The sequence below is a fragment of the Oncorhynchus nerka genome, linkage group LG24, assembly GCF_034236695.1.
Source record: "Oncorhynchus nerka isolate Pitt River linkage group LG24, Oner_Uvic_2.0, whole genome shotgun sequence".
In the NCBI taxonomy this organism is placed as follows: Eukaryota; Metazoa; Chordata; class Actinopteri; order Salmoniformes; family Salmonidae; genus Oncorhynchus; species Oncorhynchus nerka.
The window spans coordinates 18,877,566-18,897,275 of NC_088419.1; the positions used below are offsets into that span (position 1 = coordinate 18,877,566).

A 19,710-nucleotide genomic window follows, 5' to 3' on the forward strand; every position below is an offset into this window, starting at 1 on the left:
TGGTTAAATAAAGAAATACATTTTTTTTTTAAGTGTGTGTATTGGCCCTCCAACATCACTTCCAGCAGAATCTGGTCTCCCATCCAGGGACCAACCAAGAGTAACCCTGTTTAGCTTCAGAGGCAAGCCAGCAGTGGGATGCAGGGTGGTAGGCTGCTGGCTATATAGGGAATAGGGTGCCATTTGGGACGCAGACTCTGTGTCTGTAGAAACAGAACAAAGCACAAAAAAACACCCTCCAAATGTTGTTTTTTCAACTTTCTAGAATGTCATAGATACAGTATTAAGTATTCAGGGGCATATGGGTCCTATGTATAGACCTTGGCATGATTAAATGGAGTAAGAAGAATTCTAATTATCCTGAAAAGATAACGCTTCGCTGAATGAATGTTTGACTCAAGCTAAACTCATGCTTACAAATGGATTTACCAAACAATGAATCCACCTACACACCCTCTCTTCATCTTTATTGTGGTTTACATGGTGCTAACTCCAATCCTGTCACACACACCACCACCAGAAATAGTTTATGACAAAAAATCAAGTAAAGCAGGGTAGATTACAGAGCTGAGGCGTGGGGTATGGACAAGGATAGCAATTACTGTAATGGATGACTCAGGTGATAGGTGAAAAATCTGTTTATGTGCCATTCAGCAAGGCACTTAACCCTAATTGTATAAAACAGTCTGCTAAATGACTAAAAAGTAAATTCCTACAAGCTACAACAGTACACTGGGCTCTCATTCTGCGTCAGTCAATGTTGCCCTCTATAGGGAAACATCAGACATTGGACTACAAGTGCAATCCACCTAAATGAGTACTGGCTAAAACACATTTCTGATATTGAATATATGTAGGTTTATTCCTCTGTAGTTCAGTTATAGTATTGAACAATTTCGTCATAAAAACATTTATGTTAAAAACCTTTTGGCAATAAATTGTGTGCTTGTGTTGCACAGTAAAATAATGTTGTTTCCTGACGGATGGATTTATTGGTAACACACACAGGAAGTTCCTATTCTACAACAACAAACCGATGTGTTAATTTCTGATGTGAAACAAACTAAAGTGTGTGAAAATGGACGAGGAATAAACGGTAGGTTATACAGTATGACTTCTTATAGAATTTTCACCACTTTTAGATTCGCCAGAAAAGATCTATTATCTTGTTGTGTCTAACCTAGCCATTACAGCCCAACTGGCCGCATGTTTTTTAAGCCTCTCTACCACAGGTGTGATTGAACGTTTTAATAATTGCATGTTAAACAACGCTTTTCAAACGCAGATTTTTCACTGGGCTCTTGCCCATTTATTAGCAGCGAATATGAAACTAACCCATAAGCCGACAGATGGCGATTTTGAGTCATTTCATTTTACCATCCAAATATATGGACCGGTTTGTACATAAAACATTCAATTCAGACTGCAAAGGCGAAAAACCAGGAAAATATGCATACATTCTTTATGAAACAACATTTTCCACCACCATGAATGTTTTTTGTACGAACCGGACCACGGGGAATATGTGTGTATAGCCGACTACATGGATTCCCTTTGGACGGTAAGATGAGACGACTCTCTCCATCTGCCGGTCTTTGGGCTAAAACGAAACTTAAGAATTCAATGGCAGATTTGACCATATGTCGCATAGGGACTGGATATTATTTATAATGAGGGATACCTGCAGACAATCGGATCTCTGAAATGAATGTCCCTCCCAAATGTAACATATTTGTACCCGAACCTCTTCCCATACCCAAAATAATAATTAAAACAAAGTGAATTGCACAAAACATATCTACCGTTTACACTCACTCCTAGGACCAATAAAAGTTTTAGAAACTGTTCTTTGCCATGTAATGCTTACAAAATGAATTAGCCAGAAGGTTAGCACTGCCTGAATCAATCATCTTATTTTTGCCGGTCCTTGAAATAATTGCCTTTTTATAAATGCATGTCATGCAATTCTAGGTCATTTTACATGACTGGAGACAAGCAGAATCTTTTACAATACCACAAAGCATGACAACGAATGAGCACATGCTGCAGCACCGGAGACGTTTGATTTATTTTTCAGGCTATTGTTAAAAAAGAAGAGAGACAACTTTAGCACTGTTCCAAACATAGACTATCAAATGTAAAAGTTGAGCACAACAGAACCAGTTACAACTTAAGTATCAATGAATTATAGAAATAGCCATTCATTGTTTAACACAGCAGCCACATATCATCAGGTACAGTGCATTCTGAAATTCAGACACCTTGACTTTTTCCACATTTTGTTACATTACAGCCTTATCCTAAAATGTATTTAAAAAATAATAATAATTCTCAATCTACACAACACCACATAATTTCAGAGAAAAACAGGTTTTTAGAAATGTGGATATCTTATTATTTACATAAGTATTCAGACCCTTTGCTATAAGACTCAAAATTGAGCTCAGGTGCATCCTGTTTCCATTGATCATCCTTGAGCTGTTTCTACAACTTGATTGGAGTCAACCTGTAGTAAATTCAATTGATTGGACATGATTTGTAAAGGCACACACCTGTCTATATAAGGTCCCACACTTGACAGTGCATGTCAGAGCAAAAACCAAGCCACGAGGTTGAAGGAATTGTCCATAGAGCTCAGGATTTTGTCGAGGCACAGATCTGGGGAACGGTACAAAAAATGTCTGCGGCATTGAAAGTCCTCAAGAACACAGTAGCCTCCATCATTCTTAAATGGAAGAAGTTCGGAACCAACAACACTCTTCCTAGAGCTGGCCGCCCGGCCAAACTGAGCAATTGGGGTAGAAGGACCATGGTCAGGGAGGTGACCAAGAACCCAATGGTCACTCTGACAGAGCTCTGGAGTTTCTCTGTGGAGATGGGAGAACCTTCCAGAAGGACAACCATCTCTGCAGCACACCGCCAAATCAAGCCTTTATGGTAGAGTGGCCAGACAGAAGCCACTCCTCAGTAAAATGCACATGACAGCCCGCTTGGTGTATGCCAAAAGGCACCTAAAGGACTCTCAGACCATGAAAAACAAGATTCTCTGGTCAGATGAAACCAATATTTAACTCTTTGACCTGAATGCCAAGCATCACGTCTGGAGGAAACTTGGCACGAAGCAAGGTGGTGGCAGTATCATGCTGTGGGGATGTTTTTCAGATGCAGGGACTGGGAGGATTGAGGGAAAGATGAGCGGAGCAGAGTACAGCGAGATCCTTGATGAGACCCTGCTCCAGAGCGCTCAGGACCTCAGATTGGGCGACGGTTCCCCTTCCAACTTGACAACAAGACAATGCAGGAGTGGCTTCGGGACAATTCTCTGAATGTCCTTGAGTGGGCCAGCCAGAGCCTGGACTTGAACCCGATCTAACATCTCTGGAGAGACCTGAAAATAGCTGTGCAACGACGCTCCCCATCCCACCTGAATGAGCTTGAGTGCGGATCTGCAAGGAAGAAACTCCCCAAATACAGGCGTGCCAAGCTTGTAGTGTCATACCCAAGAATACTCATGGCTCTAATCACTGCCAAAGGTGCTTCAACAAAGTACTGAGTACAGGGGTCTGAATACTTATGTAAATGTCATATCTGTTTTTGTTTTGCTTTTTTACTTTGCAAAAATATCTAAACCTGTTTTTGCTTTGGCATTATGGGGTATTGTGTGTAGATTGAGGGGGGGGGGGGCGATGACGATTTAATACATTTAGAATAAGGCTGCAACATTTTTGGGGGGGAAAAGTCAAGGAGTCTGAATACTTTCCAAATGCACTGTATACACTTGTAATGCACTGTTTGGCCCTGTCCGGGGGTATCATCGGACGTGGCCACAGTGTCTACGATCCCTCCTGTCTCAGCCTCCAGTATTTATGCTGCAGTAGTTTGTATCAGGGGGGTTAGGGTCAGTCTGTTATATCTAGAGTATTTCTCCTGTCTTATCCGGTGTCCTGTGTGAATTTAAGTATGTTATTTTTCTTTCTTTCTCTCAGAGGACCTGAGACATAGGACCATGCCTTAGGACTACCTGACCTGATGACTCCTTGCTGTCCCCAGTCCACCTGGTCGTGCTGCTGCTCCAGTTTGAACTGTTCTGCCTGTGGCTATGGAACCCTGACCTGTTCACCGGACGTGCTACCTGTCCCAGACCTGCTGTTTTCAACTCTCTAGAGACCCCAAGAGCGGTAGAGATACTCTGAATGATCGGCTATGAAAAGCCAACTGACATTTACTCCTGAGGTGCTGACCGGCACCCTCTACAACCACTGTGATTATTATTATTTGACCCTACTGGTCATTTATGAACATTTGAACATCTTGGCCATGTTCTGTTATAATCTCCACTCAGCACAGCCAGAAGAGGACTGGCCACCCCTCAGCCTGGTTCCTCTCTAGGTTTCTTCCTAGGTTCTGGCCTTTTTAGGGAGTTTTTCTTAGCCACCGTGCTTCTACATCTGCATTGCTTGCTGTTTGGGGTTTTAGGCTGGGTTTTTGTACAGCACTTTGTGACATCAGCTGATGTAAGAAGGGCTTTATAAATTAATGTGATTGATTGAAACTCTTTTCTTTTGGGGGAACTATCATTTTCAAATGTGTTCTATTTTAGTCCATGATATTGTTACAAAATAGATGTGTTGACTGATTAGGGTATGGGAATATAAGAGCATCTGCTAGGCTAAATTAAACTAGGCATGCACAGCGCACCACATGATCCTCAAACCAAAGACTGGCCAAACTCGTGCTTCTAAAAGTGAATTCAATAAGGTGTTCCCCACACAAGGGCTTTCTTACAGACAGAAATACCCTCCCCCCTCATCAGATTTGGAGGTCCTGGGCTACATTTTTTGTAGGTATGGGATCTTTTATTTCAACTCAAGAAAAATGGGACCAGTGTTTTATTTTTGTTCAGTGTAGCATTATAGATCGCTTTATATAATTAGGTCTATTTTAATTTATTTTGAAATCTTAAATTATCAAGATGTAGGCCTATGCTTTTAGTCATTTTCTTCAACTAAAGCCACAGCACCCTCACATAACTCCTCAATTCAAGACCTGTTTTGACCTTAACACAGCAAGCTCTTCACTTACACAGATATTTAAGGAGTGCATGGTCACTGAAGTGATTGGCTGACAATCTATGGATGGTAGACTATAAATTCATCTGTCAAACAGGTAGGCCTACCTGTTATTTCTTGAATATGAATAGGTTCTTCAACAAAGCACTCTTGTTAGTATTCTAAAGTCAAATTAAAATGAAGACTTTAAATTAATTAGGTCTTCTTATATTTACCTACTACCCATGCGCTGCACAACTCCGCGGCTGCAAAGTAATGTATGTAAATTACTCAGGGCTTTTTGAGGTCAATAACTCTGATAAATAGCTTCATTATGGGCAACTAAACCAATGTTTATATTAAAATTAATTATAACGAGGTCATCCTCTTCACGCTCTCCCTTTCAAACGGAACAGGACATCAGTAGGTCTAGTCCGCGTGAACAGATATTGCATTTTTTTAAATACATATATTGACTGGCCTCCTGAAGTGCCACCGTACACAGCACAGTCATTGGTTAGGCAGCCGCAGCACAAAGGGGTTTACTTCAGCAAGAGCATTGCAGGACGGGCCTCTTGATTGGGAACGCCTATCCATTGCAGTGTGTAATGCAGTGTAGCCTAGTTTTATATTCACCATCTCAGCAGCGCAAAAACTTGGGATGGAAGTTCATTATTTTAGGAACATAGCTTTGCCCTGTGCTCTTCGTGTAGCCTAGGCCTATAGTATAGACCAGCCTTTCTCAAACTATTTTGTGCCAGGGAGACCCCAGAGGGTTTTTAATATTTGTATTTTGTTGCAGCAAGAGAGAAGCTGGTCTCACATAAGTAGGTAGAATGAAAGGGGATTCACTTCAACTCTGCCATATCGCGTTTGCTGCTGAACAGTCAGAATGTGAACAGGCGCATCTCATTAAAACGAGAGCGCAGGCCTTGGTCACAGGACAGCTCCAATAGTTTATCATCAATAACTGATGACAAGCTGTGAGTCTCTTCAGTGCTGGTGAACGGATTACGTATCCACTGCTTTCTCAGGTGTGGATCAGATTGAGAGGAGAAGTAATCTTCGAATTTGAGCAGAGTTTTGCTCAGATGTGACCCCAACAATTTATGTATGTGATCCATGTCTACATAACCCACGTCAGTCTCAGAGTTTAGAATAGAGGGGACATATCGAAAAATGCCCCTATCCACTCGGTCTCTCCAGACACCCAGTTTTTTCTTGAAATCGGCAATTCTATCGTTTGCTTGGAAAATTTCACTTTAGCGTCCCTGCATGGCTAGGTTGAGCAGCAGTCTTGTCTATAGGCCTGCAGTTCCCGATACAACGGTCCCATCGTAATCCATGTCCGTATGTACTCGTTCAGGACACGCAGTTGTATTCTGAGGCAACTCTTTGCCAGGTAATTTTCATATGTGGCAAATACATACAAGAAGCGGAATTTGAAATGTCAGTCTTCTTGTGAACTACAATTCTGACGCTGTGTTTTAACGTTTATAAACATCCAATAATCGTCAGTGATGAGTGACTATGACTGCCAGTAAAACAGACGGGGATGGAACTGGGCCAGTGGAGCAGGCTCTGTCTCAGGTACAGTAAACCAAACACACACACACTGAACAGCCAATCCCAGCACACTAGTCATTATCTCTGAGTGTACATTGCATCTGTGTGGTGCATTTGTGCATGTTTTTCATGTGCTCACGTGAGTGTTTTCCTGTGTGTGTGTGTGTGTGTTCCACAGGACACATCAGTGATGACAGTGTCTCAGTGTGTTCTGGCTCTGTGGATGCTGTTTCCTACCTGACCCCGGAGCAGGGGCTGATGAGCATGCCCAAGACCATGGTAATGTGCCACCTGGCCCTGGCAGACCTGCTCAGGGTAGGGACATAGGTAGCTGAGTATGGGGCACCTGTTGTAGCATGTTATATAATGTAAAAAAAAGACTACGGTCGGGATTCAATTCCTAGCACAGTACTGGACAGCTGCCAGTGTGGCTTCCAAAATTACAAATTATATACAGACAGCAACCATCAGATTCTGTTCCAACACCCCCCTAAACCAACTCATGGGAAAGCCCCCACCCAATGGCCCAACTAGCAATTCAGACCAGTCCCGAATGGCAGTCCCAATGGCACGCAAAAGTGGGGCAGGGCCGGGGAAAAGACTGCTAAAGATGTTAGGATGGTATTGTGCTAATCTCTCTGCCTGTCACGTGCGTCCGCAATACACCAGTGCAACAATGTATTGATTAATCAGCAGCCAATGGGATCGCACTGCGCTTTTTCTCCTTTTAAACGTTCAATGCAATTTGTTCTATGCTGTATTTTACATTCTGCTAAAAAAGTGCAAGCTGGCTTTTCTCCTATAATATTTGTTCAGAAAATTCTCAAAATAATTGAGTTACAGTATATTTGATTTTGGAATTGCTAGGTGGGATTATTTATTTTGCTATCACGAATTGGATGAATGAGGATGAAAAAACATGTATTTACATATATGTCTGGAAGGGCGTATGCTAATGCAATGGAAGGCCTCTGAAGGTGCATGCTTAACTGTTTATATAATGTCGTTGCTTCGTTGGTTTCATCAGTTTGTTAAATACAGTTGAAGTCGGAAGTTTACATACACTTAGGTTGGAGTCATTAAAACTCGTTTTTCAATCACTCCACACATTTCAAACTATAGTTTTGTCAGGTCGGTTAGGACATCTGCTTTATGCATGACACAAGTCATTTTTACAATTATTGTTTACATACAGATTAAAACGAGTCCTACATTGACAAAACCCGAAAGGCCGCTCAGCAAGGAAGAAGCCACTGCTCCAAAACCGCGATTTTGCAACTGTACATGTGTACATTACAACTCTACTGTGTCTTCCCCTTCATCCATCTTCTCTATTTCACAACTTTCTGTATAAAGTGGAATAAAGTACATGTTCAAATAAGTCGCCTTTAAAAAACAAATTAGCCCCCAGAAACCTCACTAGCCTTTGAAGAAAGACAAGTTGATTGTCCTCAAAAGGAGATGTATGTGCCACTCACATCAGTCTGTTCAGACCCAAAATAAAAAGAGCTGCCTCATGTCCACTATTTACAGTATATGGCAAATGGGCTGTACAGAGCTGGTACAAACAACATGCTAATGTTTGTTATCTACACTTACTGGCCTATACAGTTCCTTCAGAAAGTATTCACACCCCTTGACTTCTTCCACATTTTGTTGTGTTACAGCCTGCATTTCAAATGGATTAAATTGAGATTTTTTTGTCACTGGCCTATACACAATACTTGGTAACACTTTACTTGACACCTGGTGTCAGAACACATTATGATGCGGTCATAACCATGTCATAGTGTCATAACAGCTGACATAACTTATCATGACCTGATATAATAGGGTCATAACACTGTCATGACCCATATTTACACCTGTTGTGACGTACTTTTGTATATATATAGTGCATGTGAACACCCCTTCAAATTAGTGGATTTGGCTATTTCAGCCACACCCGTTGCTGAAGGGTGTTTTAAATTGAGCACACTGCCATGCAATCTCCATAGACAAACATTGGCAGTAGAATGGCCTTACTGAAGAGCTCAGTGACTTTCAATGTGGCACCGTCAGTTCGACAAATTTCTGTCCTGCTAGAGCTGTCCCGGTCAACTGTAAGAGCTGTTATTGTGAAGGGGAAACATCTAGGAGCAACAACGGCCTCAAAGTAGTAGGCCACACAAGCTCACAGAACAGGACCGACGAGTGTTGAAGCGCATCTGTCCTCGGTTGCAACACTCACTACAGAGTTCCAAACTGTCTCTGGCACAATAGCTGTTCATTGGCAGCTTCATAAAATGGGTTTCCATGGCCGAGCAGCCACACACAAGCCTAAAATCACCATGTGCAATGACGAGCGTCGGCTAGAGTGGTGTAAAACTCGCTGCCATTGGACTCTGGAGCAGTGGAAATGCGTTCTCTCGAGTGATGAATCATGCTTCACCATCTGGCAGTCCGAGAGACAAATCTGAGTTTGGCGGATGCCAGGAGAACAATACCTGCCCAAATGCATAGTGCCAACTGTAAAGTTTGGTGGAGGAGGAATAATGGTTTGGGCTAGGCCCCTTAGTTCCAGTGAAGGCTAATCTTAGTGCTACAACATACAATGACATTCTAGACGATTCTGTGGTTCCAACTTTGTGGCAACAGTTTGGGGAAAGCCCTTTCCTGTTTCAGAATGACAATGCCCCCGTGCACAAAGCGAGGTTCATACAGAAATGATTTGTCGAGATTGGTATGGAAGAACTTGACTGCCCTGCCCTCAACCCCATCGAACACCTTTGGGATGATTTGGAACGCCGACTGCAAGCCAGGTCGGGCACTAATCGCCCAACATCAGTGCCCGACCTCACTAATGCAGTTGTGGCTGAATAGAAGCAAGTCCCCACAGCAATGTTCCAGCGTCTAGTGGAAAGCCTTCCCCAGAAGAGTGGAGGCTGTTATAGCAGCAAACAGGGGACCAACGCCATATTAATGGCCATGATTTTGGAATTAAATGTTTGATGAGCAGGTGTCCACATACTTTTAGTCATGTAGTGTATATTGCATTTATTTTATGGCTGGTTATGACACAGACAACAGGTCTAAATGTGTCATGGGTGTTATAACCATATTATAACGTGTTATAATGTGTGTCAAGTAAAGTGTTACCCCATAATGTCAAAGTGGGATTATGTTTTAGAAAATTTGACAAATTAATAAAAAATGAAAAGCTGAAATGTCTTGAGTCCATATGAATTCAACCACTTTGCTATGGCAAGCCTAAATAAGTTCAGGAGTAAAAATGTGCTTCACAAGTTGCATGGACTCACTAGTTGTGTATAACATACAATTATCTGGAAACCGCTCAGGGATTTCATGGTGACTTCAAAACAGTTACCATTTAATGGCTGTGATAGAAGAACTGAGGATGTATCAATAACATTGTAGTTACTCCACAATACTAACCTAATTGACAGAGTGAAAAGAAGGAAGCATGTACAGAATACAAAAACTGCAACAACAAAAATGTGGGGCAAATCCAATCCAACACATTACAGTACCACTCTCCAGATTTTCAACGACAGTGGTGGCTGCATCATGTTATGGATGTGCTTGTAATCGCTAAGGACTGGGGAGTTTTTCAGAATAAAAAATAAACCGAAGGGAGCTATACACAGGCGCAACCTGGTTCAGGCACTGTTATCAGTGTCCTTCTGCTTTTGCTAATCTCGCTCATCTCCACCCCATTTTCCCTCACCCTCCGTTTCCCTCTCCCACTAACCACACTGTTTTCCCTCACGCTCCTTCTCACCATCATCCCTCACCCTCACACCACACTCTATTCCCTCACCCTCCCTCTCCCTTTTCCCCCTCACCCTCTCCCACTAACCACGCTCTTCCCTCACCCTCCCTCTCCCCCTCTCCCACTAACACTTCCCCCCATCCTCACCTTCCCCAGGTGTTGCGGAGCAGCTACAGATGAGTTTCCAGTAGCTGTTTGGTTCCCCTGCGGCCCTACATCCTCCGGGCCCAGCCTGCACCACCAAACCGTGGAGAGCAGCCCTCCAACCTAAAATACTGGCACCCAGCCCTGAGGGCCTGCAAGCCCAGGTAAGGCCCAGTGCCCAGTTGCATGAGACGCCATAAGTAGACTCAGTGATGAACAAAGTAGACCTCCCTTACCCTGAATCACTTCGCATAAACCAAAACAGAGGTGATGGTGTCATCCTAACTGATGTTGTATACAACAGCGATAGCCTTCAGACAGACACGGTGCCCAGTTCCCAGACTGCTGAGAGCTTATGGCGGTTGTATGTGCTGGGTGAAGGAGAGGGGTCATGCAGGCCTGTGTGTTCTCTCTTCTCTGATGGGGGATGTTTTCACTGTCAGCACTGATCAAATCTACCAAGCTACCCTCTCCCCTCCGCTTTCTTTTCCACCTTACTCATTCTATTTCTTGGAGTTGTGGAGAGTGACTCCCTTCTAACTTGTCGTCTCACAGGGACTTCAAATTCATTAAAAATCCTACAATGTGATTTTCTGGATTTTTTTCCCCTCATTTCTTCTGTCATAGTTGAAGTGTACCTATGATAAATTACAGGCCTCTCTCATCTTTTTAAGTGGGAGAACTTGCACAATTGGTGGCTGACTAAATACTTTTTTGCCCCACTGTACATGTATAAACAAAACGGCCAAGACACGTGCTCTGTTTAAATATGGTCTGGATGAGAGGACCAGGATGTCTGTCATATGCTGTTTACACACTGGTTATTTGTCATATGCACAAGGAAAGGAGCAAACAGGGAAGTGAGACAAACCATTGGCAAAGAGGCACTCTGCTTTTAGGAGTCCACTGTTCAATCTCCTTTGCTTCATGAAAGTTATATACAACTCTTTCAGATTGGTCTGTAGGCACAACTCACCGTTATTGTGCTCCACTTATAGCACAGGGCTAGAGTAGTGTACTTTTTACATTTGACTCATTTACCAGACTCTCTTATCCAGAGTGACTTACAGTAGTGAGTGCATACATTTTGTACTTGTCTCCCGTGGGAATCGAACCCACAACCCTGGCGTTGTAAGCGCCATGCTGTTACCAACTGAGCAACACAGGAAGGCTACATTGAGTAAAGTCATACCGTATTAAAAAACTAAATCACGACAGCTGTGAGGGAAACAGGAAGTTTCGGTACAATTTTATGAATGCTGAAACATACAGTTCATTTGTTTGTTCGACATGGTGGGTTATTTTTGTGTCTGTAAAATTAATTATGTGAGATGACAGTGGAAAGCAAACTTGGAGTCACAATGATATGGTGTGTGTGTGGTCCTCCCACTACGACTCCGGAAACCATGCAGTTTATTACAGAGCTTTCAGAAAGTATTCACACCCCTTGACTTTTTCCACATTAAAATTGATTAAATTGAGATTGTGTCACTGGCCTACACACAATACCCCATAATGTCAAAGTAGAATTACACTTTTTGAAATGTTTACAAATTAATTAAAAGCTGAAATGTCTTGAGTCAATTAGTATTCAACCCCTTTGCTATGGCAAGCCTAGATAAGTTCATGAGTAAAAATTTGCTTAACAACTCACTCTGTGATTCACTGTGTGCAATAGTAGTGTATAACATGATTTTTGAATGACTACCTCAACTCTGTACCCCACACATACAGTACCAGTCAAAAGTTTGGACATACCTACTCATTCCAGGGTTTTTATTTTTATTTTTGCTATTTTCTCAATTGTAGAATAATAGTGAACATATCAAAACTATGACATAACAAATATGAAATCATGTAGTAACCAAGGTGTTAAATCAAAATATATTTTATATTTGAGAAGTAGCCACCCTTTGCCTTGATGACAGCTTTGCACACTCTTGGCATTCTCTCAACCAGTTTCATGAGAATGGAATGCATTTCAATTAACAGGTGTGCCTTGTTAAAAGTTAATTTGTGGAATTTCTTTCCTTCTTAATACATTTGAGCAAATCAGTTGTGTTGTGACAAGGTGGGGTAAACAGAAGATAGCCCTATTTGGTAAAAGAACCACTCAAATAAGCAAAGAGAAACAACAGTTCATCATTACTTTAAGACATGAAAGTCAGTCAATCGGGAAAAATTCAAGAACTTTGGAAGTTTCTTCAAGTGCAGTCATAAAAACCATCAAGCGCTATGATGAAACTGGCTCTCATGAGGACCGCCACACGAAAGGAAGACCCAGAGTTACCTCTGCTGCAGAGGATAAGTTCATTAGAGTTACCAGCCTCAGAAACTGCAACCCAAATAAATGCCTCACAGAGTTCAAGTAACAGACATCTCAACATCAACTGTTCAGAGGAGACTGTGTGAGTCAGGCTTTCATGGTCGAATTGCAGCAAAGAAATCACTACTAAAGGACACCAATAAGAATAGACTTGCTTGGGCCAAGAAACGCGAGCAATGGACATTATCTGTACTTTGGTCGGAGTCCAAATTTGAGATTTTTGATTCCAAACTCTGTGTCTTTGTGAGATGCAGAGTAGGTGAACAGATGATCTCTGCATGTGTGGTTCCCACCGTGAAGCATGGAGGAGGAGGTGTGATGGTGCTTTGCTGGTAGCACTGTCAGTGATTTATTTATTTAGAATTCAAGGCACACTTAACCAGCATGGCAACCACAGCATTCTGCAGTGATACACCACCCAATCTGGTTTGCGCTTAGTGGGACTATCATTTGTTTTTCAACAGGACAATGACCCAACACACCTCCAGGCTGTGTAAGGGCTATTTGACCAAGAAGGAGAGTGATTGAGTTTTGCATCAGATGACCTGGCCTCCACAATCACCTGACCTTAACCCAATTGAGATGGTTTGGGATGAGTTCGACCGCAGAGTGAAGGAAAAGTAGCCAACAAGTGCTCAGCATATGTGGGACCTCCTTCAAAACTGTTAAAGCATTCCAGGTGAAGCTGGTTGAGAGAATGCCAAGAGTGTGCAAAGCTGTCAACAAGGCAAAGGGTGGCTACTTTGAAGAATCTAAAATAAAATAAATATTTTGATTTATTTAACACTTTTTGGGGTTTCTACATGATTCCATATTTCATAGTTTTGATATCTTCACACTTTTTGTACAATGTAGAAAATAGTAAAAATAAAGAAACACCCTTGAATGAGTAGGTGTGTCAAAGCTTTTGACTGATACTGTAAAATTATCTGCAAAACGCTCAAGGATTTCACCATGACGCCAATGGTGACTTCAAAAGAGTTATAGTGTAATGGCTGTGATAGGAGAAAACTACAATGTTGTTGATCCATCCTCAGTTAATTCCACAATAATAACCTAATTGACGGAGTGAAAAGAAGGAAGCCTGTACAGCAGGGGTGTCAAACTCAAATACCCAGTGGGCCAAAATGTAAAACCTGAACAAAGTCACGGGCCAACATTGAACAAATGAACCTTTTAATATGGACCCAAACAAGTTTTGCTTTAACATTGAATATGGAACAAGCATCGCTTATTACCATACAATATATAATTTAATAGTGGAGACATGCAAAATCGAATTTCAAATGAAAAAACACATCAATGGCATTCATTTATTAAATAAATAAAATGTAAATAAAAATTGTATGCCTCTTTTCTATTTGCAGCCTTCTGATTTAAATACCAAAATAAACTTTTTCCACTGGCTAATAATTTTACAAATAAAATGATAATAAATCAATCAACCATTAATAAATCAATCAACCATCAACCATTCAAGCCCATGCCTTGTAGCAAGAAAAAGTGCATAAAGAAAACGTTAATTATTGCACACTGGTCTAATCTGATGTGCCCAAGCCAGATACCTGGCATCTCTTCTTGGATGCTAGTTCATCAATGTCTGGGCTCAAGCTCTGAGCTGAAGAAATCCTCAGTATCGAGCGAAGATGTTCATCAGTCAGACGTCTCCTGTGAGTTGTTTTGGTCATCTTCATAGAGGAGAAAAGTTGCTCACATAGATAAGTGCTGCCGAACATGGAGAGCATCTGAGCAGCTTGGGTGCGGAGCTGAGGCATTGTGTCAGGGATGAACCGTGGCGCCCACAGCATCATACTTTGACTTCAGCGTGTCGTTGCACTGGAGTTCAATCAGCTCCATTTGGATGTTGGTTGGTGCATTTTCCACATCAACTGCGAAGGGATTACTAAGCAGTTCAAACTTGCATTTCTGGGCATCGAAGTCGGCAAATCGCCGGCTAAACTCAGCGGCGAGAACACTGAGTTTTTCAGCAAACTGTGCGCATGGGAACACGGCGGTAGAGATCTGCACTTTTATGGATTGGCAGCAGGGAAAATGGCAAGGGTTTCCTTGCAGCATCTGATTCTCCCACAGGCACAGTTTAGTTTTGAAGGCCCTCACTGCAGCGTACATGTCTGTGATGATGCGCCCCCGCCCCTGAAGCTGCAGGTTCAGCGCATCGAGATGACTCGAGATGTCACAGAGAAAGGCCAGCTCACACAGGAACTTTTGCTCCCGGAGCTCTGCTGTATCCTTCCCTTTGGTTTCCAGGAATTGACATATTTCCTCACGCAGCTCGAAACATCTGTTCAGTACTTTTCCTCTGCTTAGCCATCTCACCTCTGTGTGATACGGCACGTCTGCGTATTCCGAACCACTCTCCTCCAGAAAAGATTTAAACTGGCGGTGATTTAGACCTTTGGCTCTTATAAAGTTAACTACCTGTGTTACTGTGGTCATAACATGTTCCATCTTTAGGGCTTTGGCACACAGTGCTTCCTGATGTATGATGCAGTGGTAAACAGTTAGCTCACCTGCACAGTTCTCTTCCCGCATCTTCTCCCGAACCATGCCCACCAGTCCACTCTTTTTACCGCACATCGCTGGCGCACCATCTGTCGTTAATCCAACGAGTTTATCCCACGGCAGCTTTATTTCAGTTACACATTTGGAAACCTCCTCAAAGATTTCCTTTCCTGTGGTTGTGCCATGCATTGATTTGAATCCTTATAGCTCCTCCGTAACACACAGATTTGAGTCCACTCCACGGATGAAGACTGACAGCTGAGCAGTATCAGATGCGTCGCAGCTCTCATCCACAGCGAGGGGGAACGCAACAAAATCTTTTCCCTTTTCCATCAGCTGGTCATACAGATTGGTGGCAAGATCACATGTGCGATCAGCTACTGTGTTCCTGCTCAGGCTCACGTTTGAAAATGCTTGTTTTTTCTCTGGGCATACGAGGTCACAAACCTTCATCATGCACTTTTTCATGAACTCTCCCTCATTAAAGGGCCGGGCTGATTTTGCGATCTCTGCTGCCACTATATAACTAGCCTTTACAGCAGCCTCACTTTGTGATGTGGCTTTTTTAAACATATTCTGTTGTGAAACCAAACTTCTTTTCATCTCCTCTACTTTCTGGCTCCTTTGAGTCATGTCCAGGTCCTTGTATTTGTCATGGTGTTTCGTTTCATAGTGTCGTCTAATGTTGTACTCCTTACTTACAGCCACGTTGACTCCACAAACAGGTTTGTCTTTTACATATGTAAACAGATATTCTGCCTCCCACTTGTCCAGAAAGCTCCTGTTTTCTGCCTTTCTTTTCGCCATTTTTGGGAAGGGTTAGCTCGCTGACAGTTGTAGCGTCTATGTTGCTATGACTACTGTCACAGAGGAGAGAGCGTTTCTGGGTCCTGTCCTGATTGGCGCGCGAAAACAGCAGAGCATTATGGGATTCGTAGTATTAGTGGTGAATGCGCTGTATAATACCGGCGGGCCAGCTCTAGTAGTAATTTGGTATTGTCTCGCGGGCCAAATATAATTACCCCGCGGGCCAAATTTGGCCCACGGACCAGAGTTTGACACCCATGCTGTACAGAATACAAATATTCCAAAACATGCATCCTGTTTGCAACAAGGCACTAAAGTAATACTGCAAAAAATGTGGCAAATCAATTCACTTTTTGTCCTGTATACAAAATGTTATGTTTGGGCCAAATCCAATACAACACATTACTGAGTACCACTCTTCATATTTTCAAGCATAGTGGTTCCTGCATCATGTTATGGGTATGCTTATAATGCTTAAGGACTAGGGAGTTTTTCAGAATAAAAAATAAACGGAATGGAGCTAAGCACTGGCAAAATCCTAGAGGAAAACCTGGTTCAGTCTGCTTTCCACCAGACACTGGGAGATTCATTTACCTCAAACAAGGCCAAATTTAGACTGAAGTTGCTAACCAAGAAGACGGTGAATGTGGTCGAGTTAGTTTTGACTTAAATCTACTTGAAAATCTAGGTCTAGACCTGAAAATTGCTGTCCAGCAATGATCAACAACCAATTTGACAGATCTTGAAGATTTTCTAAAAGAATAATGGCAAATGTTGCACAATTCAGATGTGTTAAACTCTGAGAGACTTACCCAGAACGACTCACAGCTTTAATCGCTGCCAAAGGTGCTTCTACAAAGTATTGACTCTGGTGTGAATACTAATGTAAATGAGATCTGTATTTCACTTTTTAAAAATGTGCTAACATTTCTAAAAACATTTTCACTTTGTCCTTATGGAATATTGTGTGTAGATTCGTGAGAATTATTATTATTTTAAATCCATTTTGAATTCAGCCTGTAACATCGATGTGGAATAAATCATGGGGTATGAATACTTTGAAGGAACTGTAGGCTACAGATTAAATAAGTTGATGAACTTCACAGGGTGGTGAAAGTGCACAGTGATGGAGTTTGATGCTCCTTTCCAATAAATATCCAGGGTCTTATTCTGGTGACACAATGATCGATGCTTGAAAACGTATGTTGTTTAGTACATCGTCAAACACTGATTATTATCCACAGCAAGTCTGTTTGGTGGAAACACACCACTGGTGCGAAAAATGTGCACATTTTCTTAGAATTGCTTGAAAATCTGGTCGCCAATTGGATGGAAATCTAGCCAACTTCATTGAGTTTTTCTGCAATGTTTTGTTTCCCCCTCAGGTTCTGTAAGAACCACTATGCGGAGATGGAGGCCACTCTCCTCAGGGTGTACGAATGGCTACTGGACCGGTTCTCCTTCTTCCTGGGGGTGAAACCTGACTATGTGTATGAAGAAGTACTGAAGGTGGAGAGGCATTTCCTCAGGAGCAGCAAGCCCTGGGCTAGAGCTTTAACTACGCCCACAAAGACACAGCCCAGAAAACAGCCCAACGGCAAACAAACCAGAAAAACAACTTTGTTCTCTAGGCAGCTAAAGAGAGTAACTTCATCGGGACCAACTACTGTGGATTGTTACTGTGCCATAATGCCATGCTGACGGATTACTTTCGTTTTTGTCTCGATGTAACATGATTGAGTGTTTGCCTTTTTGTACAAATTGCCTGTGGATTACAATGTGATTACGATGCGAAATGATGTTTATGAACATGCTGTACTTTCAGTTATATTAAACTATATTTTCTGTTATTACAATGTTATACGTGAACCTTTGTCCCAGCTATGAATCGAGGTTCATAAAAATCTGACATTTATGCACATATGGCTTTGCAACTCTGTTAATTAAGGAATACCTGACATTTTAAGCTAAGACTATAGGCTGTCAATTTGCGTGTTACTTTAGTTTTGAGTGTGAAGGACAGATAATGGGTGTTACCTGCCATTAGTGGTTTTGGACTGCTTTGTCCCAATTCTCAGACACTTCTATGAAACTTTGTAGAAGCACCTATGGCAGTGAATACAGCTTTGAGTCGTATTGGTTATGTCTGTATCAGCATTGCACATCTGGCTTTGGGGATTTTCTCTCATTCTTCCTTGCAGATTTTCTCATGCTCTGTTAAGTTATATGGGGAGCGGCAGTGAACAGCAATCTTCAAGTCACTCCAGATCATCACCAAATTTCACAGTGGGTGCGAGACTTGGAGAGGCCTACAAGCCACAGTGCCAGGTCAATCAAGGTGTGGATGGAGGACCACCAGATCAAGACCCTGTCATGGTCAGCCCAATCTCCAGACCTGAACACCATTGAAAACCTCTGGAATGTGATCAAGAGGAAGATGGATGGTCACAAGCCATCAAACAAAGCCAAGCTACTTACATTTTTGCTCCAGGAGTGGCATACAATTGGAAAATCTGAACATCGCTCCCCATGATGGCTGTCTTTCGGAACGTGTTCCCACCTATAAATACCTTGGAGTTTGGTTAGATGATCATCTCTTTTAAAACTCATAACTGAGATGGCAAAGAAGCTGTGTCATCAGAGCACAGAACGTAAATTGTACAGGCCACTTATGTCGGTGCTTGATTATGGTGATGTTTTATATATGCATGGATCAGCATCAGTACTGAAGACATTGGATGCAGCGTTGCGCTTTGTTACTTCATCATTGCCTTTTATACACTTTGGCTGGCTGGGACTCCCTGACTTTTAGAAGGACCAGACACTGGTTGATATTTGTCTATAAAGCTGTCTTACAGAAACTTCCTAATTATCTTAACTCAACAATCCAGTGGTCAAACAGAATTTATCAGACTCGGTCACAGGACATGCTAGTGCTAGAGATGCCCCAGATTCACTCTGAGTTAGGCAAAACGGCATTTCAATATCATGCTCCACACTCATGGAATGAATTGGAGAGAACTCCAGTTAGATGTTTTGGTGCCTGTAAGACAGTTTAAATGCACATTACATTAACTTTTTAGAATAAACTGTGATTTCTTTATGTAATGGGTTTTTCTTATAGAAGTGTATTTATTTAAATATTTTTCATCTCCGTCTTGTTGTTACGGCTGTTAAAGGAAGAGGACCACGTGGTTGGCGTACATTTTCCTTTATTGAATAAAAATGACGCTGAACAAAACAATAAACACTACAAAACAGCTAAAGGCTATGTGCCCTAAACAAAGTCAACTTCCCACAAAGACAGGTGGGAAAAGGGATACCTAAGTATGGTTCTCAATCAGAGACAACGATGGACAGCTGCCTCTGATTGAGAACCACACCCGACCAAACACAAAGAAATAGAAACATAGAAATAAAGAAACTAGAATGCCCACCCTAGTCACACCCTGGCCTAACCAAAATAGAGAATAAAAGCATCTCTATGGCCAGGGCGTGACACTTGTACTTTTTATATGTTTTCA

At 42.0% G+C, this 19,710-nt stretch overlaps 1 long non-coding RNA gene and 1 other non-coding gene across 4 annotated transcripts; one reads left to right on the plus strand and one right to left on the minus strand.

The window, feature by feature from the left end:
• The first annotated feature begins 994 nt into the window (after positions 1-994).
• On the plus strand, positions 995-18,036 carry LOC115107613 (uncharacterized). Of its 3 annotated transcripts, XR_003860227.2 has the most exons (5): positions 995-1,096; positions 3,987-6,638; positions 6,793-6,893; positions 10,543-10,694; positions 17,572-18,036. It is a non-coding gene; the product is annotated as an uncharacterized LOC115107613 (long non-coding RNA). The 3 variants fall into 3 exon arrangements; XR_010460850.1 differs by having other exon boundaries at positions 3,987-6,929; XR_010460849.1 differs by having other exon boundaries at positions 3,987-6,893.
• On the minus strand, positions 11,625-11,702 carry trnav-uac (transfer RNA valine (anticodon UAC)). The gene has a single exon. It is a non-coding gene; the product is annotated as a tRNA-Val (tRNA).
• Positions 18,037-19,710: the final 1,674 nt, after the last annotated feature.